The sequence below is a fragment of the Meleagris gallopavo genome, chromosome 6 (assembly GCF_905368555.1).
Source record: "Meleagris gallopavo chromosome 6, MGAL_WU_HG_1.1, whole genome shotgun sequence".
Classification (NCBI taxonomy): Eukaryota; Metazoa; Chordata; class Aves; order Galliformes; family Phasianidae; genus Meleagris; species Meleagris gallopavo.
In genome coordinates, this window is record NC_139409.1 from 7,792,808 (window position 1) to 7,816,422 (window position 23,615).

Here is a 23,615-nt window from a genome sequence, read left to right on the forward strand (position 1 = left end):
TTATTTTGTATTCTGCAGGGTCTGGCACACGGATGCAGTTGGCACCAAATGCCCATTGCCCACATTCCAGCTGCAGTGGGGCTGCAGGGCTGCACATCTCTGAGCTTCGTATCAGTGACCTAACCTCAGCCTGGAAACAAGACTGGCTCCAACCCTTTTTGTCTGCAAGAGTGCAGCTGACCAGCCAGCAGTGTCAAGGTGTGAAATGTCAGGAGCTTTGCCCCACTGGCTACATGCTTTCCAAGCAAAAAAGATTTCAGTATTTGAATTTTTGTTATGCAGCTCCAAGCTCCTACAGAAGAAAAAGCAATTTTCTGACCATCTTTTGAAATATCGTCTTTCCAGAATGCACCTTCTTGCATTTTTATTTTCAATTCCTACCAGTTTCTACCCCACGAAAATTCCAAATTCTCTGGTGCGTTTCTCAAAAGGATTCTGCAAAAATGAAATCTCCACTTTGAAAAAGCAAAGTTTATGTAACACAGCATTTGTTCCTACAGAATACACCTTTGATCTTTGCCATCTACATTTCCTTTCCTTACCATAACAGGGGTCTCATATTTGATGTTAATAGGGACATTCCTCCATTCTTTTCTAAAACTGTTTTTCTTTACCTTTTATCAGGATCAAAGAGCAAACCTCACAGCTTCTGATCAAAGATGGACTCAATTTGTGTCTCACATCTTCCCCTTTAATTATCTGACCGTTAATGAAATATGTCTAATACGCTCCTGATGGGCTTATCAGCTGCTGTTTGGTCCTTCCGGTCATGGTATTATCTTTCTCTTTAATTCCTCTAATGAACTCAGAAAAAGTATGTGAATAAATTAATGTGCTAGGAAAGGTTTCAGATGCCACTTAAGAACTCAAAGTTCAAAATTCTGCTGAACATAAATGGCGGTGAATAAGTATCTGAACAAGCAAGCAAACACCAAAACTGCCTTTCATTCAGTGGTCCATCCACAGTCACACCGACTTTTCCTGACAGAAAGTCCCAACTGCAGCAGCTGGAGGTTGAGTCCCTGTTTATGGGCAGCACTTTGTTCATAGCTCAGTAGAAGGCTGTGGGCCTTCACTCACACCTCCATACTGTGGTGATAACAGTGATGAAGTACTGGATGCTCACACATTCTTTACTGTCATTTCGCCAATGGTTTATTTGGATCCAGCACCTCTTTCATCAGCACTCGTGTTCAGCACCATTAGGCCAGCACCAGATCAATCGCCCAGGTTGTTTTTGGGGTTTTCTTTGCTTTCATTTCCATATTGCTCTGAAGATTGGCAAAGCTGTACTAGAAGAGGGCATGAGCCAGGCTCTCTCACTATGTACAACAGCAACGTTCCCATAGCTGTGACCTTTGAGGCTGCTGGATTACGTCTATCTACTTGAGAGCTTTTTTGTTCTTCACCATCTTTTCACTTGCTCCATACTTAATGTGCCTCATCGTGAAGGATCTAGAAAGTCCTTGGTGTCATTCTGATGCAGAACTGCTTGACCCTCTTTGTCAAACCTAATACTTCTTTTCCAGTTCTTGCTGTAAAAACCAGGAGCAGTTAAAAGCACATACAAGAAACTTATTGGAATAACTACAGCTAAGGGCAGTTTGGTTGGTAAAGAAGGCACCATCCTTTGTCTGACTGTCTGCCATAACACCCTTTCCTCTTCCAAAATTTCAGCCCACTGGATATAGAAGAGGTAATTCGAGGTATAGAACTCCCTCCTTTGACCTGCTTCTCTTCAGAAGAAATGAAGAGGAAGGAATGTGGTAGGCCATTAGACAAAGATGAGTGTTCAGTGAATATAAGCTCCTAAAATATGTCCTGAGTGCTTTCTTTACTTGGAATAATTTTGATTTTATGAATGAGACGTTTAACTCTGAGTTTTTATCAATTTGTACAGTCAGCGCCTTTAGCAATTCCAATGGATTTTAAAATGTAGCATTTGAGGTCTATTTAGAGCCATGACAAAGGTCTGAACATGTCAAAATCCTAGTATATAAAAACTAAGAGTTCAGGAATTGCTCGTTTTCAAGTGTTCTCTCACTTAGCAGCCCAACAGAAGAAAAGACAGTAAAGAAATAAAAAGCTACTGCCATAGTGAGTCAGTTGCATGGCAGGGAAACAGCAGGACTAGTGCATAAAAATGTCATCATTTATTTTGTTAATTTTCCAAATGATAACATCCCTTTCAGTGTTACAGTACTCTCCCTCTGTTTCTGACCTGAAGTCGTTTAGGTGCAAGATCATATCCATGTCAGCTCTCATTTCAAGGTGGGCATCCACGTATTATTACCAACTTCATGGATACTTTTCTACTAGGAAATTCCTTAGCCAAAATAATTAAAAAATGAAAGATATCGAGAGAAAGTAAAATCATGCAGTTAAACAATATTACTTGCTTATTTTCTAAATCATCACTCTAGGCAATATTGATGTATTGCTCAAAGCATCTTCCCCTTGCATATTCCTCTAAAGAGCAAGACTTTCAGAAACTTTCTAATTTTAATCATGTCCTACAACAAAGCTCTGAATGAAAATTGGAAGCACTAGAAGAGACAACCTTAAAAGATTTGCTCTAGAATTTAGTAGGTGTTAGGGCTGATACCATCAAGCCTATGCAGCCCTTGCACAACCAGATCACAGTTACCAAAGAAATTAGCCTGCAACACATGGCCCAAAGTCTTCAACTGCATCCTTATGGATTTCACAGGGGTAAGTGTGTGCTGAGCTACTTCATAACCCAGCACCAGAGATGCTTTGGGTACCCAGCCTCATAGGTGCACCATGTCAGTTCAGTCTGCATGAGCTCTTACCCAGGTGGTTCCATGGCAACTTCAGGACCTTCAGTTCCTCCAGCAGTCAGTATCAGATGTGGGTATTCCCAGAGAGGAGGAGCACTGGTAGTTTAGCTGTGCCCCCTTGTCTTGCTGAAGGGCCACAGATCTCTGTATGTATCATGGCTATCTTTGCCTTTCTGTGAGGTGGAAAGTGCTCTGGGGCTGCAGTGGTGGGTTTCTTACACGACACCTCTTCCAGCAATGGGAGGTACAAGCTCACATCTCCTAGTCCTGCACAGATTAGCAATCAGCATACAAAATATAAGCAGAGTTGTAAGACAGAATGCATCGAGCTTTGTATCGTGGGTTGCACCATCAGCCATCATCATGCATACTACATCAGGAAGTATTTTTGTGAGGAGATTTTGGCTGGTCTTGAGAAGGGTTAGAGCTACCCTTGGCCACCAAGCACATCACGAAGCCAGTGATGGAGGCAAAGGATGGAAGTGTGACTGGAGCTGGGTTGATCATTGCTGTTGGTAGGCCCATCACTAGAGGGAGACCAAGACCTACCCTATGCTTGGTAGATGTTCACATTGCTTCTCATTGGAATATAGGAAATATAATCTTTAACATAGCATTTTGTTCTTTATTTGCAAAAATAAAAAAATAAAAAATAAACTATGTTTGGCGTCTAGATCGGGGAGACAATTTGATGCAATTGCTACCATCATATAGGATAGTCTCTGTGGATGGTGCATCATGTCCTCAGGATCTTCTCCCAGAGTAATGCCATGGACCTGGTTCAGACTCTTAGCAAACAATATCATTTGTCTCCCTTTATTATATGGCTAGGAGAGGATTTTTTCTGATCTCTGAGGAGAAATATCTACATCTGAATTACAGCCATTAGGTTTCAGATAGCAGCTGGGGTTTTGCCACTCAGAAAACTATCATTGCTATGCTTTCATGCTTTAAACAAAGTGAAAATAAAAATTTTATATATTAGACTTGGAGTCTTGCTCTGTTTCTCATGATGGCCTAACTAGGCTTTGCTCTGAATGTTCATTTTGCTTTTTCCCTTGGTGTGCCAGCATTGTGCTGGAGAGGACACCAGAGAGTGTCTGTACCAGGGCTGCTCCCCATTACAAACCCCACCGTCACACCCAAAGGAGAGGTACATGCAAAAACTAATTGCAGGGCAAGTCGAATATGTCATAGCAGGATAGTCATACCTGTACAGCAGGTGACACAAGCTCAGTGCATCATGATCAACATGCAAATGAAGTATCTCAGAGAAAATCTCGTAGCCAGATGGTCAGCCTCCTTTTCTAAGTGACATGCTACTTTCATAAGAGAAAAGATAGACTAGTATGAAACGTCTGCTTATTCTAACATTCTAGATGGCTGAAATTTCTTACCAAAGACTTCAAGCTTCTTCATCTAATTTCTGGTGCACTTGTGTTTTCTGGCTCCTTCCTGGAGGATGTGCATGTCCTGAAGCTTGTGGCTGGCGTTTGTTCATGGCCAACCCACCACGTCACTCCTCAGGGAGCAGCTGCTGCAGAAATATTTACATTGCAACGTGATGAGGCTCATAAAACACTGCTAAGGTAAACACGATCAGGTTTACAAAATGGTGCATGTCTGACAGCTACAGAGGACTGCTATCGATGGAGGCAGTGACAGCCACCATTCATCATTTGATGAAAGGGAATAGCTCGTGCCTTCCATCCAGCCCTGGTTCTTATGCAGCCAGTGCAATGCTCGTCCTGCTGGGATGCAGCCAAGGCTGTAAGGGATGGAGCCAGGCTAAGTTAGATAGAAACCACCAAGTTTTGCTCCCTTTGATGTAGGCAGGGGAAATAGCAGAGGGTATGGGATTTGGGGACAGGAAAGCCCTGTCTCCATCTCAGTGTACTAGTCACTGGTGGAGAAAGTTACTGATTTATTAACTGCTGCATCCGATTTCAGTGCTGCAGCTGGCTTCTGCTTCTGTGTTCCCCAAGGTCCATCCTCCCATGCATCTATATCAAACCACTCCCACAGTGCAGCAACACTTCCTGAGAGCAAACCCAGCCACTCTACTCTTCTAGACCTGAAAAGCTGATTTTAAGACTGCTTGTGTCACGTATATGCCACTCACACAGCTTCAGCCCTCTGTAAGATTTCCTCCCACACAAGACCACAGAGCTGCTGAATGTTTGTGCCCATCACTTCTTCATGCTTTGGCCATTTTGTCTCTTTTACTGGTACTGCTGATGCTGTTATCTGTCAGATGAGGTTTGCAGGCCTACCTGGCAGGTAAAGCGTTCCTTAAGACTGATACATACAAGGGTGCAGTTGTCTCTTCCATGTTGAGAAAACCAACACAATACTACTCTTTATGTGAATAAAAATGAGCGTTAGCCTGTTAATCAATTCACTATGCGGTCATTAGGTTTTTAAAGCAAATAATAGAGAATTAAGGGCTAGGATTGAACAGAATAGAAGTGTAAGAACAGAGAATTAATTCCTTGCACATTGTTTTTAAAATGCACCCTACAAATGACACTCTTTCCAGGTCCCATCAAAATCTAATCAGCAGTTAATCTAGTCACAAGGCAACTTCATCAGCCCAAGCAACTTGCAATGCATTCATTAACCACAGTATTGGTCCATCAAAACAAAGCTTTGTTACAGATTAATCTCCTCCCTAGCTGAAATGACAAATTATCTCCCTCCACCTTCAGCAAGGCTGTGAAAATACTGTCAGTCCATGAAAGATGCAGTGTTACACCAGCTGTCTGGTCCAGCCACTTACCCTGCTCGCTGGCCATGCCCTGTGCTCAACAGCACCACTGAAAGAACCAAGATTGAAAGAAGAACAAAGAGCATTGGAAGGGCTAATTTAAAATAGTCCCTTCATTCCAGCTGTTCCTTTCAGGTGGATGTGAGGCACCTGATTATCCCTGCAATCTTGTAGGGTGCTGCTGATTACGTCCATCATCAGGACTTTGCAAGTTAGAAGAGCTCTGAAGCACTGCTCCACTATTGGCCACAACTAGCAGTGCTCCCAGCCTGGAAACAAATGATAGTTTTCAACAAATCAAAAGGTTTACAAAAGATGTTAATGAAGAACAAACACAAGGAGCAAATCATGATGAGAAAGGGATCAGCCCATGGTAAGCTCAGCTGCCAGAGACCACAGTGTTGCAGCTCACCAGCAAAAGTTTGTAGCTTATCTTTATCTTCTGTCATAGCCTGGCACTTCTGGGTGTTTAAAAACATCCAGTAAGTGCTGCTTGATTTAGAGGGATACTTGCTAGCTTAGAATCGCTCCACAGCTGGATGTAATGTATTATTTAAAATAAACAACAGGCTGAGAATCTACCAGCATATATTTAAATCTACAAAAACGCTGCTGTTTTATCTAGCAGGTGGGCGAGGGTGAAGAACTATGGCCAGAAGATCACAGCAGAAGTACTGCTATGGGTATGATTCACACTGCAAATTAAGACACCTAAACTTACATGTCAGCACTGCCTGGAGTCAGTGGGCTCTGGGGAGCATTGCAGTCCACTCTGAAGCAAACCAACACACACATTGTTCTGTTGATTGAATCTATTGACAGAAACAGGAGCTATGATTCCCAGCTCATACAGAGACGCCCATACGTGACACCTCACCACAGGTGTTTCATTTGGCAGTTGGGTCCCTCCCTGGAGGATGAAGCAAGGATTTATGGGATTGCCACCATTGGGTACTCTGTCAAGGGATGAAGTGTGTCCATTCTCTACATCCTATGGGAGGAGATCTGACTTCAGAGCTATGCACAGGTCATAGTTATCTATGAGAGCAAAGACACTGAATACTGATATTTCCAGGACAAATGCTTATCGGTTTGGGGCTTCAGGATATCATTAGGATCAACCCAAAATACAGCTGGGAAAGGAAAAAAAACAGGACTTCGCTGGAGGTGACCACCACTAAGTGGTCACACGCCACAATAAAATTCATTGTTTTTGGTTGGCAGCTCCAGGCTCCTTGCCTGACCGTAGTTCCAGGTGTCTAACATCAACTTATAGCCTTGGATCAGAGGCAGCAGGGATTGAAAACAAAGCCTAATGATGAGGTAGCTCTGCCACGGGGTGGCTGATGTCTCAGGAAGGAATGCGAAGACTTGCAGTTTTCTTTGGAGAAGCAGAGGAATGGAAAGGCAAGAGGGAAATGGAAGTGAATGTAGAGGAACCTGCTGTTCTCTGCTACCCTTATGGGGAGGTCTTAGCATTACAAGTGGGAGATGTGGCTGTTGCAGCAGCACGGAATAAGGAAGCAGAAGGGAGCACAGCATCTTCCCATGTGCTTCAGGTCTGCGGGCAGGCCAGGATTCATCCCGGTATGGTGAGCCACGAGCTCTCCTGGGTGTCAACACTGCATTCCTTCTGCACCACAGCTGCGAATATTGCATGTCAAAGCTGTCATCACCTTGTCCTCACTGATGGTGCTCTGAGCAAGGCACATGCTGGGTAAGAGCATTGTTACTTAGCAACTTCAGCTGGCTCTGCAAATGAAGAGGTGTGGAGGGTTCTTCTGCATGGGGAGGAGGGCAGCATTTGTAAGTATTGGCTCTGATTTACCTAGGCATTTGCTAAAGCTGTTTCTTTGTATTTGCTCATCTGCATATCAGTTCTTCTTAATCTGAAATCACAAGCTGCTGGCAAATTCCATCAACTCTGTATATGCAGCAGCAAGAACTACAAAGTCTGTGTGTTTGACAAAGGTTCTGAGGTACTTTGATAATGATATGAGTAAATAAAAAAAGAAAATTAATTGTACTCTGTGCATTTTCTGTGTGAATACATAGCTATCTGTGCAGCAAGCTCCAGAACCTGACACAGGACCCGACTCAAGGTGCACAGCCCTGAGCATCACCCCAAAGATAAGCATGTTTGGCTTTCTGCAGAACTACGCAGATTGTTCCTTATCATAAAACAAGATACAGAAAGGCAACACCCCATGTGATGTTCCCATGATGTTCCCTGTTCTGCTCTGCTCTGCTCATCAATCAGCAAGATGTTGCACAACTGCTACTTTCTTTATCAGACACATTGCGAAAGGAATTGGTTAGAGATGTTGTGGAAAGCCCCATCCTGCTAATGTTAGATGTTCCCACTTCTGACACACCTTCTATGATGGAATGATGGCATTGGTGGACAAAGGAAGGGCAACTGATGTCGTCTACCTGGACTTGTGCAAGGCAGACAAAGAATTGGTTGGGTGGTTGTAGCCAGAGTGTTGCAGTCAATGTTGCATGTCCAGATTGAGGTCAGTGATGAGTGGTAACCCACGGCAGGGGTGTACACAAGCAGACAGCAGGGTATGAGAAGGTTGTTATTTGTGCAGCAGGTTATTAAGCTGTGGTTGGTCAGAGGATGAGGTGGGTACCAGACGTTCCCAAGGGCCAGCAGACACAAGTGTGGCAGAAGAATCCCGTGTAGGTCATTTGACATAAAATCACTCCTTCAGCTTAGGAAGGTCCAGAGTCATAGCAAGGTGTTTTTTGGGAAATATCACCACTTGTCCTGCTCTGTCAGGCATTTGCTGTTGGCCAGCACTGGAGATGGGATACAGGCCTGGGTGATGCTTTGCCCAACAGTCATTCTCCTGTTCTTACCTCAGGACAGCGAGGTTTTAAGTAAAATAGTAAACAACTTTAGAAGACACAAAACTGCTCTTTACCTAAAAGCTGAGGAGATAAGTCAGGATCAGAGTTTTGGATGTGGGCACCTAAGTAATTTCTGAGTCTCACTTGAAAAACTTGTATTACCTACAGATTCACTAATGGCTTCATGAATTCTCTCCAGTTTTCAGGAACCCATCTTCTCCAGGATCCAGTCCATTGTCTTGTCAGCATGATGTACATACTTCAACACTAAAATCACAGATTTTCTTTTGCTGTCTTTTCAATTATGTTCCAAATACTGAGTGAGTAAGCCTATGCTATATAAATGATATGTCTAAGCTATCACCATGCCAACAATCACTTTGTCACCTGAATATTTTTCACCAATAATTTTTATTTTCTTCTCAACTAATGATTGCTCTGTGACTCTATTGTAAATACATTCATAAGTCTTGGGCAAAGGTATACAAAGCCCCAAAATTAGCTAATAACTCCTAATTGAAAAGATTAACTTACTTTTTGAGATTAGACAGAAGTTTATTATTTATTTAATATGCTGTACCATTTTCTTAATGAAAAGTTTTAGTAAAAACATACTATGTGATGGTGCCAAATATTTTAAAAGGGCAACTGCAGTGCATTCAGCTGACCTCTGTCAGCTCAACTTGTAAGCTCACAAAAAAAAAAAAAAGAAATATTCTCTAGGAAAGCATTCTGATTGTTGCCATATTTTTCAGCTCATAAATTCAGAGGATCATCTCATTATCAAGAGGGACAAGAAGGATGGCTGGTGCAGAAGTTAGGAGAAAGCAGCAGCAGCACTTGCAATACCATACAGAGGTGTCAGGATTTCTTGGCAAGCTTTATCTTTTTATACAGAACAAAGTTTATATAAATAAAAATAAATAAAACCAAATACATAAGATTGGAACATAGCTGTGAGGGCAAATCTAAAGAGTAGGTGGTTCTGTCCTATAAATCTGCATCTTGGAAAAGATCTAAGAACTTACAATGTGTAAATAGCTCAATACTGCTTTTCCTTAAACAATGGAGAAGTTCTTTACAGAGAGAGTGGTGAGGTGCTGGAACAGCTGCCCAGAAAGGTTGTGGATGCCCCGTCCCTGGAGGTGTTTAAGGCCAGGTTGGATGGGGCCCTGGGCAGCCTGGTCTAGTATTACATGTGAAGTTTTGTGGCCCTGCATGTGGCAGGGGGTTGGAGATTCATGATCCTTGAGGTCCCTTCCAACCCTGGTGGTTCTGTGATTCTGTAATGTAGAAAAAAATACTCATGAAAAAAGAGATGGAAAAAGACACGTGAAAATTAAAAATAACATTAACAGAGAGCTAACTGTTACCTGTATACATATAACAACGGTGAGACTGAGTAGGAAAACTAAAATACTGAATGCAGTTTTCACTGGCAATGTTTTTGACCTGAAGTTTAAAAAACAAACAGAGAAAGATTTGAGAAATGAGTAAAATATGTAAATAGTACAAGAAATGAGAAGCTCCATCTGTTTGACTTCATCAAAAAGACTACAAACTGATGTGAACCCAGAGCACAGATACCCTTAAAGGAAGGAAGCCCTCGGACTAAATCAGAATCGATGGCTGGAAGTTAAGGGCAGACCATTTCCATTGAAATGCACAACACAGCTTTTTCTTGGGGAAGGTGATTGGCCACTCAGGCAAGCTACCAAAGGATGGGATCATCTCTGGATGGTTTTCTGAGGAGTGAGAAGCAATGCCACCACCTGTTTCTGCAGCCTGCAATGGGAGTATGCCACAGGAGTAACCCTGCTCATGGTGAGGGGTTGGAGCTACATGATCTTTAAGGCCCCCTCCAATATAAACCATTCTATGATTCCATTCAAACACTTGTCCACAAAGAAAGGCAAAACATTTCAGGCTCAGCAAAACAGCACCACATTTCACATCCCTGGCGGCATTTAAGGCCAGGCTGGATGTGGTTCTGGGCAGCCTGGCCTGGTGGTTGGTGACCCTGCACATAGCAGGGGGGTTGAAACTAGATGATCACTGTGGTCCTTTCCAACCCAGGCCATTCTACGATTCTATGATTCCATGATTTTCAAGCAGCAAGGTGACAGTCATTGGATCCGTGCAGAACATGAGAAACTAGTGATGTAGCTTTTAGTGAGAAGCATGGCTGATGGTTTTTGTTAGTTCCACTGAGCTGTAATCTCCCACCACGCTCTTCCCCTTGTACCTAGGAGTTCAAATCTCGTCCTCCCTTCTTTCCATAACAAATCCTATTATTATTTGGTGTTCAAAGCAAAAAAACTGTATCATGCTTTTGGAGATGCCTACTCTATATCCTCACAGCTGTCAAATCCACTATCTGCAAAGCAGGTTCTATTTTTACCCCATGAATTCAAAGAAATAGCATACCCTAGTTAGGGTTTCCAAGAACACAGACATAATATTTCAAATATGTGTACTCTCACCATGACAAGTCTGTCAGTCAGTCTGCCTTAAGAGCAGCTTTATTTTGCCCACATCAGCTGTGCTGTGATCAGACCTAAGAGCCCCAGTGTGGCAGACGCTGCATGAAGAGGTGGTGAAAACCCAATTCCTGGGCATCCTGGGCCTGCCATATCAGACAGCCTGCACTGGGGCTTTTTTGCCATTGCCAAGTACCATTACTTTCCCTTACAGCTCTCTGTGTACACAGCCTTCTGAACAGATATCTGTGTTCCTGAGAAGAATTGATCTCCAGCACCCATCACTGCACTCTGCTTTGCAGCAGTAAAAGCGCAGTCAAGGCTGTGAGATCACTAGAGAAAGCCGTCCTTGAGAGAGCCAGGGCTCAGTGCACTCTGTGCATTGCCTGGGTCACACGTGGAAGTCCAGCATTGCTTTCCCTCAAGTAAGTGCACAGGTATTGGTGCAAGATCTGAAGAAACAAAGTGCCACAGTTTGCAAATGAGGCACTGAAAGGAAGGAGGGAGGAGGCTGCTAGGAGTAATAGTGTGCTCTTATTCTTTTCACAGAGATCCAGTTTGTCACATAATAACACAGCCAATAGCTTTATCTACCTCTTGCAGCTGGCAGGCAGAGTATGTGTAGCAACATTACCCCCTACAGTTCAGCAGTATGTTCCCACTTTCTTTAGCTTTGGGTACGGCTCTGGGTTTTACTATAACCTAAGAAGTGAGCTTATTTTACCTCGAGTCTATTAAACATGTGATAAATGTGATAAGGAAGCAAAAGGAATGAGTAAGTCAGAAGCCTGTAAAAGCTGTTTGCAGCAAATAAAATCCTGCAAAAACACAGTATGTCAAAGTAGCCCAAACAACCTTCCATTTACACTTTCTCCTTATTTACAGCCCTTTGTTAATAAGTTTTCATTTGACCAAGAAAAAATGGAGATTTTTCCCCCTTCCACTATATTTTCATCTTCGACTTGAGAATGTGTTATGAGATAGAAAAATTACTTGCAATTTCAAATTTGGGGACTTTATTGGAAGAAAAAGTTGTCCTATAGTTCTGTCCTTAGGCAAAAGATGTAAAAGATGAATGACATCTGATCCTGGTGTGGCTGCCTGCCCAGGGGTGTCAAGGGGCTGCTTGGCTACAGGGCTCCTTCATTTGGGTGTTTTGGGGGAATTCACGTCTGATCTTAGCAGCTGTCCCCTTTTGTATGTTTTCTTCTTTGTTTTCTTGAATGCAAAATGAAGAAGAAAAATAATGAAATTTTATTTACAATACCATATGCTTCACGGTAGGGTGAGAGGTAATGGTGAGAGGAGGTTCTGGTTGGATGTTAGGAAAAGTTATTCTGTGAAAGAGTGGTGATGCACAGCTGCCTAGGGGGTGGAGGGGTCACCATCCCTGGAAGTCTTCAGACCCATGGAGATGTGGCATGGAGTTCAGTGGGCATGGTGGAGGTGAGTTGATGATTGGATTAGATGATCCTACTGGTCTTATCCTTAATCACTCTATGATTTTATGAAAACCAAAGGGAAACATGTTCAGTGCAATATAGGCTTAGCACAAGAAGAAATACTAGCTGTAGTTACATTCAAAAGGGGAAGACCCTTCTGCTCTACAGATAGACCAGGGGGCTGAGTGATCATCAGGATTTCATTTTTTGGCCTACCATGCAAACTGCAGCTCACACAAATAGCACAAAACATCTCTCACAAATAGGTGAGAGATTTCCTCAGATGTGTGTGACAACTTCATACAAACCTGATGTAAAATAGCAGCAGAAAGAACTCTCAAATGTCCACCTTTCTGTAGCAATCCCAAATCAGAACGGATTCTGAGTTAAGAGTAATCATTTTACTATTGCTCATCCTGAGGCTGTGGTTTTGCTACCCCTAAAAGCAAATTTAGGAATCAATTCCAAGTTCGTGGTGCTTTCAGCCACAGGATCACTCTGTGGTGCATTGTTAGGATGGAAGGGAGTGTCCTTTGTCCAAAACATGAAGCTGTTTTCTACAGCATGCTGCATTTCGGGAGTCACAGCACAGAGAGCATCAAGCATCTCTTTGTGTGCAATATGCAAAGTGCATATTTTAAGGGAAGCCATCCAGAGGGATCTAGACAAGCTGGAGAAGTGGGCCCATGTGAACCTAATGAGATTCAATAAGGCCAAGTGCAGGCTGCTGCACTTGGGTTGGGGCAATCCCAGGTTTATACAGACTGGGCAAAGAACTCCTTGGGAGCAGCCTTGCAGAAAAGGAATTGGAGGTCCTGGTGGAGGAGAAGCTGGACAAGAGCCAGCAGTGCGTGCTTGCAGCCAGAAGACCAACTGAGTTCTAGGCTGCATTAAAAAAGAGGTGGCCAGCAAGGAGAGGGAGGTGATCGTCCCCCTCTATTTGGCTCTTGTGAGGCCTCATCTGGAGTACTGTGTCCAGGCCTCCAGTACAAGATGCTGAGCTCTTGGAACGAGTCCAGAGAAGGGCCACTAAAATGATCAGAGGGCTGGAGCACCTCTCCTATGAAGAAAGGCTGAGGGAACTGGTCTTGTTTAGCTTGGAGAATAGAAGGCTCTGGGGAGACCTCATTGTGGTCTTCCAGTACTTGAAGGGAGCATCTAAACAGGAGGGATGTTTACTAAGGTGGATAGTGATAGTGAATGGTTTTAAACTAAGATAGGGGAGGTTTAGGTGAGATATTAGGAGGAAGTTTTTCCACACAGAGGGTGGTGACACATTGGAACAGGTTGCCCAAGGAAGTTGTGGATGCCCCATCCCTCAAGACCAGGCTGGATGTGGCTCTGGGCAGCCTGGTCTGGTGGTCTAGTGGATTTCCAGCCCTGGCACCTGCTCTGTCACTCTCCCTATGTGACCAGGAATGAGTGTGATGAAACTTATATCTTAGGAATATCAAAAAGAAATCAGTGAACATTTTCAGATTGAGTTGACACAGCACTCAGACACACGGGTCCAACCTATGGTTAACCTATGGCTGCCAGCAGGCGGCCTCCCTCCCGGCAGATCAGTTGGAGCTGGTTGTTCCTCAGGGATCAGCTAGTTCCCCTCTTGCTCCACTCCCATCCCTGTGGTTTTCCTGCATGCACAGTGTGAGCGCCAGGTAGAGCAATGGTTTCTCGGCAGTTCTAAAGCACCCCCAGGGCCTAATGAATGCGCTACATATCCACAGCAACTCTGAAAAATGAGGTCCCGGGGCAGCAAGGATGATGAGAAATGTACAAACCCAGACAAAAGGAACTTAAAGCTCCATCTTTTAGGACAGTGGAACTTCAAGCCTCCTAACTCTGGGAATACACCTGATCATGGCCTTTCATTATCTAAAGGAAGCTACAAGAAAGAAGGGGACAGACTGTTGAGCAGGATCCGTTGTGACAGCACAAGGGGAAATGGTTTCAAACTGAAAGAGAGGAGATTTTGATTGGATATACGAAGTATTTTACGATAAAGGTATGAAGAGCTGGAACAGGTTGCCCAGAGAAGCAGTGGATGCCCTGTCCTGTTTCCTGTTTTCTGTTATCCTGTATGTCATGAGAACTATACCTTCACTGCTTATCTGTTAGTGCTTGTGGTATTACTTCTTTGCACAGTACCTACGCACAGGACGGGCTAGATCCCAGCCTGGTGGAGATTTCACATGGAATGTTAATAAGATCAGGAACATGCCTACGCAAAGATCAAACATAAGCCTCTTACATCAGCACCTAGAGGCAAAATGGCATGAGGCACTTCATGAACTCAGCTCGGTTCTGGACAGATGCAGTGATGTCAACAACAATAGAAAACAATAGGAAAAGAGAGATTTGTTGCCTGCTGTTTTGAATGTATAGGAGGTATTGCACAGATCACCAGAAAATATTAACAATTCATCACATCTAAAACATGCTTCAGTTCTTGCCGAATATACAGTAGAAGAACAAAAGGATTTTCTTCCTCAAACAAACATGAAATGCTATCTAGTGTTGGCTCTTTGCTACTGCAGTCTCGCTGAACTGTTTCTGAATGAAACAAAATGCACCCTGGGCAGCGTAGGCTCCAGAAAGGAGAGGTTGTCTGGTTCTAAGGTCTGCTCTGAATTTCAAAGTGTCACAATGCTTGATTTCCATCCACAGAGGAGGATTGGAAGAGGGAAAAAGACCAAGCAGAGAGGATGGGGAATGCAAAGCTGCAGCCAGCTGCTGACCCATGTGCCTGCACTGGGATGGTTGTGCTTTCCAAGCAGTTTGACACGGCACAGGAATGTCTGTAGCTAGAATATATGTATTGTTTTTCATTTATTTAATCGATGTGTTAAAATATTAAATTCTATCAAATGCTAGAATTAGCAATATTTTGCATATTTATAGAACAATAAATATCTGGATTTAAAACTCAGGGGTCAGAATGACAACGGATTGAAGGTCCTCTAGGTTTCAGATCAATTCCTAGTATTATCCTGTACATCAAAAAAAAAATAAACTCTTGCAAGTAAGCATTTGGGTTTTCCATTCTGACGGCTGAGTTAACTAAAAATCAGATTCTGCCTCTTTCAGCAGAACTCCTGGTACAAGGCTGTTTCTTCACCGGCAGTTTTTCCGTCCATCAGCCATCTCAGCACAGACAGAAACATCTCTAAATTGCCATCAGCCCTGCCTAAGATGGATCAAAACATCTCAGCCTGCCCTGCGTGATGTGCCCGAGAAATGTCACTTTTATTGGCTGCAGGTGACGCATCAGCTAACAGCTTTCTTGTCCTTGCAGGCGGAGGGAGGAGAGGGAGGGAGGCAGAAGCAGACCCTGCTCTGATTGCTCACACACTGATTTCGATTCCCAAGGCCAAATGTTCTGTTAATAACTCCACATCACTCACCTCTGCTTGCTGCATGTGTGACCAGCACCGCCATGAGCACACAGCAGGGCTTGTAAGGGGCTCACAGGGATCATGGAACTGAGACCAATGGCTCGAGCCTGGACATAAGCATCTTCTGTATGTTTTCAACGTGCTCTATGGAAGCACATTTACTTTTATTCAGACCAGTCCAAATAAAGGTTTGGAAACTCGCTTTTGAAACCCAGGCACAGATTTTTTACTAACACAAAGGCTGGATATCAGCACGTGCCAGACACTGATCATATTGCTGTCATGGAAATTACTAGGTACTTGGAAAAGATTAGAATCATAGAATCATAGAATGGATTGAGTTGGAAAGGATCCCAAGGATCATCAAGTTCCAACCCCTTGCCACAGGCAGGGCCACCAACCTCCAGATCTGGTACTAGACGAGGCTGCCCAGGGCCCCATCCAACCTGGACTTGAATGCCTGGAAAATGATTATCTGAATGTGGTTAACTAATATAGACTATGTTCTAACCAACTTTTAATTCAAGTGCCCAGTGTCTCCTGTTTCCATCGCATTGTGCTCCTTGTGCTGGCAAATTCCCACTGACTCCAGAGGAAGCTGTATCTGGTGGTTCATGGTAGGACCTAAAGCTTATGATGTGCCTCTGGCTGTGGGCACTGCACATACAGCACAGTTCTGTGCATGGGTGCCCTCCCTGCTGCCTCCTATCCTCCAGCCAGGGAAGCTGACCCTGCTGATGGGGCTGTAAGCTACAGCTGTGTTTCCTATATCTGATCCCAAACCCCAAAAACAATTCACAAACCAGCAAGAAACTATGGGAAAGGATTCCCAAGGGATCCCTCACTGACACAGCCTATTCCAAGTTCTTGGAAGCCAAATGAAGCCAAACGAAGCACTCATTTTGTTATTACATGGAGTGCAACCTCCCACCAGGTCTGCAGGTTCCTTGGATAGGAACATGGCCAAGAAAATGCCCTGAGAACTAACACAGGCTTCACAGCCTGGTTTGGGTGTCACTTTGATAGACACAAAATGATCTTGCAGGGCAGCACTGTGGCCTCACCTCTGATTCTGAGCCTTTATAGTGTCACGGGAAAAATCTTTTTGAAGTGCAGGTTTATGCATCTTCTCGGGGCAGTGAGGCAGTGAAAATGACCATCTGTGCTGAACAGCAGTGTTTTATAGATTTTTCCCTTTTACAAAAAGTGCATCCATTATAAGCAAGATGAACAATGAATGCACAACTGTTGGCCCACGTGCACTCATCATCAGGCTGCAGATGGCTGCTGGTTGTATGCCTTCACCTGGCTGACCGACCCAGTGCCACCTCTCAGTGCCTAACATCTTTCCCTCCTGTTCTGAACATCCTCGGCAGCCTCTTCTGTCCTCCCTGTGATCCAGCCCCAGCTCCTCACAGCAGGAGAAACCTACATGGAACATGCTCAGCATGGACACACATAGGGATTTTTCTTCCATGGAGCTTTACCAAGCTCATGCAAACTCCATGGTCAGATAAGGCAAGGGCTGCTGCTGAGGATGCAGGTTCCACCTGTCCCATGCAGCTGCAATGCTACATCTTAGGGATATGGTTAGTGGGCATGGTGGTGAGTCATGTCATGGTTGGACTTGATGACCTCAATGGTCTTTTCCAAACTCAATCATTCTATGATTCTATGATTTACACCAGTTCTTCTCCACCTTAGGTACATCAATTAAATATACCATGTCCTCAGTAAGTGTAGGGATGGGCAAAGTGGTCCAGGAAGAGCTTCTAAATTTCCCACCAACATGCAGAACCTCCCCAGCAAATATCCTCTTATTCTTTCCCTCCTTTTGTGCTTTTTCTCCCTTCTCTTTCTTCTCTCTTTCTTTGCTTTTGCTGTTGTGAAATTCCAAAAGTCTTGCAGCAAACTTGCAGTCCCTGACAGCTCTGCCAGATGAACAATGTATATCCTGCATTTCTGCCACCAGGAAAACTCTTTCCATTCTGGTGAAAATGAAAGAGAAAGGCTGACATTATTGCCATGTGAAGTGTCATAAAACAGTGTCATAGAATCTTTTGAGTTGGAAGGAACCTTTAAAGGTCATCTAGTCTAACTCCCCTGCAATGAACAGGGACACACCTACAGCTCCACCAGGTGCTCAGAACACCAACCAGCCTGACCTTGAATGTCTCTATGGATGGGACATTCACAATCTCTCTGGGCAACCTGTTCCACTGTTTCACCACCGCTATCATAAAAAACATTTTCTTTATATCCAATCTAAATCTCCCTTTCAATAATTGGAAACCATTTCCCCTCGTCCTATCACAGCAGACCCTGCTAACTAGTCTGTCCCCTTCTTTCTTATTGCCCCCTTTTAGATAATGTATCTTAAAGGAACAACCTCAAATGTCTGTGAAAATTGGCCCCGATCTTAAGAGCAATAATTTGATTTTGGGATAAGTTTTCAAACAACTTTAACTCCTTCCTTGATAACAGCCCTAAAACACTTGAGGCTGATGGACATAGTTTGCAATTGGTTCCAATCCTTCCAGTCTCTGGGATTAAGATCTCAAGTATCTCACCCACAGCATCTCTAAGGAAAAAGGGAAGAGAGAGGGCACTTTCCCATTAGGAAGCCATTTATTCTCACTGCTTTTTGACTATAAAATGCTTTTTCTCCTTATGGCCACTGAGCCTATAAGGGTTCAGAGGCAGAGGCTACCTCTGTGGTTCATAGCTCACATCCCTCTGTTCTTTGGGTGCAATTAAAAAACAAAAAATCCTGTCAGCAGCAAAACCTTGGGAAGCAGCTATTTACCAGAAGAGAATGAGTCACCTTGTTTACTCTGCACGCTGGGATCTGAAAGACAAGGAGCCATAAAGGTCGTGGAGGAGTTGTCTCTGTGCCACTTATTTTGTCTGTGCCTCCGACAAAGGCAAAGCCATCTGCAGTACAAGCAATGAGGCAGCGATAACCAAAAGATTTCAAAGGGGCATATGAGGAGTGCCAAACACTCTCGATAAAACCAGAGTGAACAAGAGGAGTCGTGCAGCTCTTTGTGTAACCTTTACTCTGCTGCTAAGTGCACCAGTTTATAGTAATTATGGAAAAGCCACTGATTGTATTATGAATGTAATGACATTAGCAGGACTGTCACTGTGTTTGTAGCAACAGTTGTGAAATTAATTTTTTTCTTCATTAAGGAGATCCTTATTTGCATGATTAAAATGTCAGCCCAGATAAATGCATATGCCAGGGAATGAATCACTGAGCAAAAATGCCACCTGCCAAGCCCAGAGAATAGGACAAATGAGCAGGCAGCACAGAGCAGCTTCCAGCTCCCAGCGGGAGCAGTGATGGCTGTGGGCACACTGGAGTGAGGATACTGAGTCTGGATGAGGATGCTGAGATGGGATGAGGACGTTGAGTTGGGGCGAGGATGCTGAGATGGGGTAAGGATGTTGTGCTGGAGTTTGTTATTCAAAATTTGGACTGTGATGCAGAGAAACATTCCAATTTTATTTGACACTTTGCTTGGTGCCACTTCAAATTATTAAGAGCTGAAGTGGGAACTCATCCAGAAAAAAAAACCAAACACTTCACTCTGGAAAGGCAAAAAGAAAACATTTGGGCCTCACTGCAAGGCTGTGTCCTGGGGGAGCCCAACCCAACACTTGCCCAAACTGGTGAAATTCTGCTTGGTAACCAGCACCTTCTAGAACACAGTTTGTCTGACAGCTTCCTTGTTTTCCTGAGCGCATCACTGCTGCCAGCACAAAATCTTTCTCCTGACCTTCATCGGTACAGAGCAGTCTCATCAATACTAGTCCATATTACATTTGCTTTAAAAGAGAATATGCTCCTAAGGCATTTCTGTGCTGAGATTTTTTTCCATGACTCCAGTTGATCAAGTCTCTGTACATTAGAAAAAACACTAAATACATTTGTAATACAGTATTAACTGAATCAGCCAAGCCATCTGGAACAGATGCTTAAGATTACAAAACCACATTGGCTATTTTTGTAAAAATTAGGAAAGAATCAGCAACATCAGTTCCTGAATGCCAAGTTGTCGCTCCGAATGAGTTTGCTAATAAATTGATGTATGTCCAACTGCAAAAATGAAGCAAACATGGGAAGGAGCAAAACCAAGGCAGAAGGCTCCAACCAGGGGAGACAGACCACAAAAGATAATTCAGATCTTCACAGAAGTGTTTTAAAACAATTATGGTCAACAATCTAGAATAAGAAGTTACGGCCTTAAGTTGCATCTGGGGAGGTTCCATTTGGATATTAGGAAAAAATTCTTCCCTGGAAAAGTGGTAATGCATTAGAATATGCTGCCCAAGGACATGGTGGCACTGAGGGACATGGGTAGTGGGCATGGTGGGAATGGGCTGATGGTTGGACTAGATAATCATAGAGATCTTTTTCAGACTTAGTGATTTAGTGATTGTATTGTTCTATGCTGTGTTTCTTCCACCAGAAAGTCTGCCTCTGGGCAGAGGTAGTCTGGTGTTTCCCCAAGATGTACATAAGGCTCCCAGGAGGTTGCTCCACAAAGAACAAGTGTGATGGGACACAGCCACACACAACATAGCTCGGTAGCAATGAGGTAAATCCAAGGGCAGGATGATGCAGGCTGTGATGACAGCAGCTGAGTGGTGAGGAAGCCATTGGTTTGTTGGCCATGGTCTTGAACACAATAAGACAATTCAGGGGTTGATCCAACACTCCATTTCCAAGATAATACATGGACTCCCATAGCATTTTTATGAGCTTTGGTGTGCAGAGAGAACAGAAAATAAAAAGTGCCATAAACTCAAAATTAACATGGCTTTACCCTTTTGCCACAGCTGTTGTTCCTGCATCCTGTGGGAAGAGAATGGAGAAGCTTCCATAAAAGCAGCTGCCATCCAGCTGCATAGATGAGATGTGGCCCAATCCATCACACATATGGGACCGTAGAGCACTCATCCACCACATACAGGACATTCCCCTTGACACAGTGTGGGCACTGGGGGGAAAGAACAAGTTGACTGGAAGGTGTGCATTGTTATCATATCTGTGGGCTCAGAACATCACCACAGAACTGGGGAGATCCTGGGGTTTCCTTTCTTTTTTTTTTTTTTTTTTCTAATTCCAAAATGTCTAGTTTTAGAGAACGTGCAAATGAGCCTTATGTTGTGGTAACAGTGGGGGAAGAAATCTGTGACTGCAGAGTTCTAAGCATTTACTGGTTTTTGTCTTCTGTGGGAGCTAAAACCTGATCCAGATGTGGACTTCAGCAGTGTTGGACATGGCATGATGTGACATCTTCGGGCCCTGGAGGAGCTCACCCATGACCTACCAAAGTGAGCTTCTCCCTGCGGAATCAGATTGCAAAACTCACTGCAGAGTTCCTGAGTCCAAAGAAAAGCTGCTGACAACAGAAAGTGGTTCCTCAGTTCACATCCTTGAGCTCTGCCCATGCCAGCATGCCTTGTGGTTCTGCAGGACTCCCAGCGCGTGGGCAGGAGGCTAGAGATATAAGCAGAAGCTCACCTTTCTCCTCAGCTCTCAGTTTCTGGCAGCTGCAGACATTTCCAACCTAAATTTCCATCCCTGCCCAGCAGGCATCCCAGCCCCATCCCAATCTGCAGGGTCCTGGGTGCACCCTCACTGACCACCACTTCATTTTGCCTCAAATGCAGTTTGTAACAGTGTATTTCAGTACATGCTGCTTGATGCTATCTTCTGCTGCTGTCAGACAAAAACCGATGCAAGCCAACAAATCCTTATTACTTATTGGCTTTCAGCTCAGTTCAAATCAATTTTTATTGCAGTGTGGTGGACATATGTTTAAGTCTTGCATCCTTCTTGACAGCAGGGAAATGGGATTTTTTATTATTATTATTATTACTATCATTATACTACTATTATTATTGTTGTGCAAAGGAAAGAAGAATGGTCAAGTGCAACAAGAGGTAATGGCCTCAAGTTGCTTCAGGGGAGGTCCAGGCTGGATAGTAGGAACAATTTGTTCTGCCAAAGAGTGGTGATGCAGTGGCACAGGCTGCCCAGGGAGGTGGTGGAGTCCCCAGCCCTGGATGTACTCCAGAACTATGGAGATGTGGCACTGAGGGACGTGGTTTAGTGCTATGGTGGGGATGTGTCGATGGTTGGATTAGGTGATCTTAGTGGTCTTTTCCTACTCCATGATTCTATGATTCTAAGTGAGATTATATGAAATAAAGTAGCAGTGTAAAAGAAAAGCCCTCAATCACTGGCTGTACCGCCTAACCTATGAACCATACAGGAGTAAGGCGTAACTAAAACATCCCCAAGTTACAGAGTATCACCACCAGCAGCCCTCTGTCTTTGGGAGGATGAGCTCAAGTAGAAAGTTTATCTGCAAAATCCCAGTAAAATTATTAGGAATTCATGAAGGAAGAGCAGCACCTCTCCCCTACTGCCTGGGCTCCCTGGGAAATCCCACTGTTATCCACATCCCCCATTTTTCTGAGATCTGGTAAAGGCTTTTTCTGCATTTTAAGCTGTGAACTTTGCAGTGATAAACTTTTTCCCCCACTGTTGCCACAGCACAAGGCGCACAGGCATATTCTCTAAAATCAGCTATGTTAGGGAGAAAAAATAGCTGTAATACTGTAAAAGATTCCCTTGACCTTGTTTCATAGTTGGACCAACATCTAATTGCTAAATGTTGCACGTTTCCCTGAAGACAAAACAAATCTGAAGAAAAGCCACTAGGTTCTGAAAACTGGCAATGCTATCTGCCATCTGCAGAAATTCTTCTGGGTCTTCAGCTAATAATAATGGCAGACAATACCTTTCTTTTCCTCATTTTCTCTCCGTTTACACAATTGAATATCTTCTCCTCTTGGAATGGGTGTCCCCATCAGTCTGACTGAGAATGTTTTCCTGGGACCCTGCTATTGTGAAACACTTTAATCTTTCCAGTGTGTCAGAGGTAAAAGTCAACAACATCTTGAAATTGAAGACTGGAATAATTGCCTGTAGTCCCACAAATCATTCTCCTGTTACTTGGACTAGAAAAGGTGCTCACAATGCTTGAGCTACAAACAACTGGACAACACTCAGTTGTTGAGGTAAGGCAGAAGCTGGCTACTTTTCTGTAAAATCTCCTGATTTTGGACTCTTTAAATGCATTGATCTGGAAGTGCAGTGTAAGGCCCTCTGTCTGGCCAGCATCACACGGGAGGAAGGGCATGTTTAAAGGCACGACTTTTTGATTTTGTGTTTTAAGAACAGATTGGAAGCACCTTCTGTGCCCTTTTCTGTTTATTTGACTGTTAATTTCAGAGGTTTTAGACTTAGATCATTCTAGGAAAACCACCAACACGACAGTAGCCCCCACGCTCCATTTTGATGCTGATTTAGCACACAGCATTCTCAGCCCTGCAGCAGAGCTTTCTGATATTCATTGCATTACACCAGGGGTAGCTACTTTCTAAGTGATTTGCTTTTCTTTTTTAATTTATGCCTCTAATTTGCTATCTAAATGAAAGTTTCTCCCGAGAGTATTTCTTTTCTACAGTCAAAGGCCAATATTTGGGGGCAATTGTTTCCAAGCCAAGTGGCTAAAGTCAGGTTGATAGTGTTATAATTACGTGAGTTTGCATTATGCATACTTGATTCCCTCTGCGTCTTCCTCTAGACTGTGGCAGCTGATGGTAATGGAGAATAGGTTGCTGTATTAGATCCTAAAATTTCAGTTTCCTGTTCTGGAAACTTGCAAGTCTCAAAAATTCCCCTCTGCTAAATGCACGTGCTCTGGGGAACTGCTCCCTTGCCCATGTGCTAATGAGTACTTCCTATCATTAGACCCAGGAATCATTACTGGGTAATCATAACTGGTTATAAA

At 43.6% G+C, this 23,615-nt stretch overlaps 1 long non-coding RNA gene across 1 annotated transcript in view; it reads right to left on the bottom strand.

Moving 5' to 3' along the window:
- Positions 1-23,615, bottom strand: part of LOC104911333 (uncharacterized) — a 28,792-nt gene that overhangs the window by 3,853 nt on the left and 1,324 nt on the right. The window contains exons 2-3 of the long non-coding RNA XR_014884130.1: positions 4,013-4,338; positions 2,814-3,068 (exon numbers count right to left, since the gene is read on the bottom strand). This is a non-coding gene — a long non-coding RNA (uncharacterized LOC104911333). The remainder of the gene's footprint in view (positions 1-2,813; positions 3,069-4,012; positions 4,339-23,615) is intronic.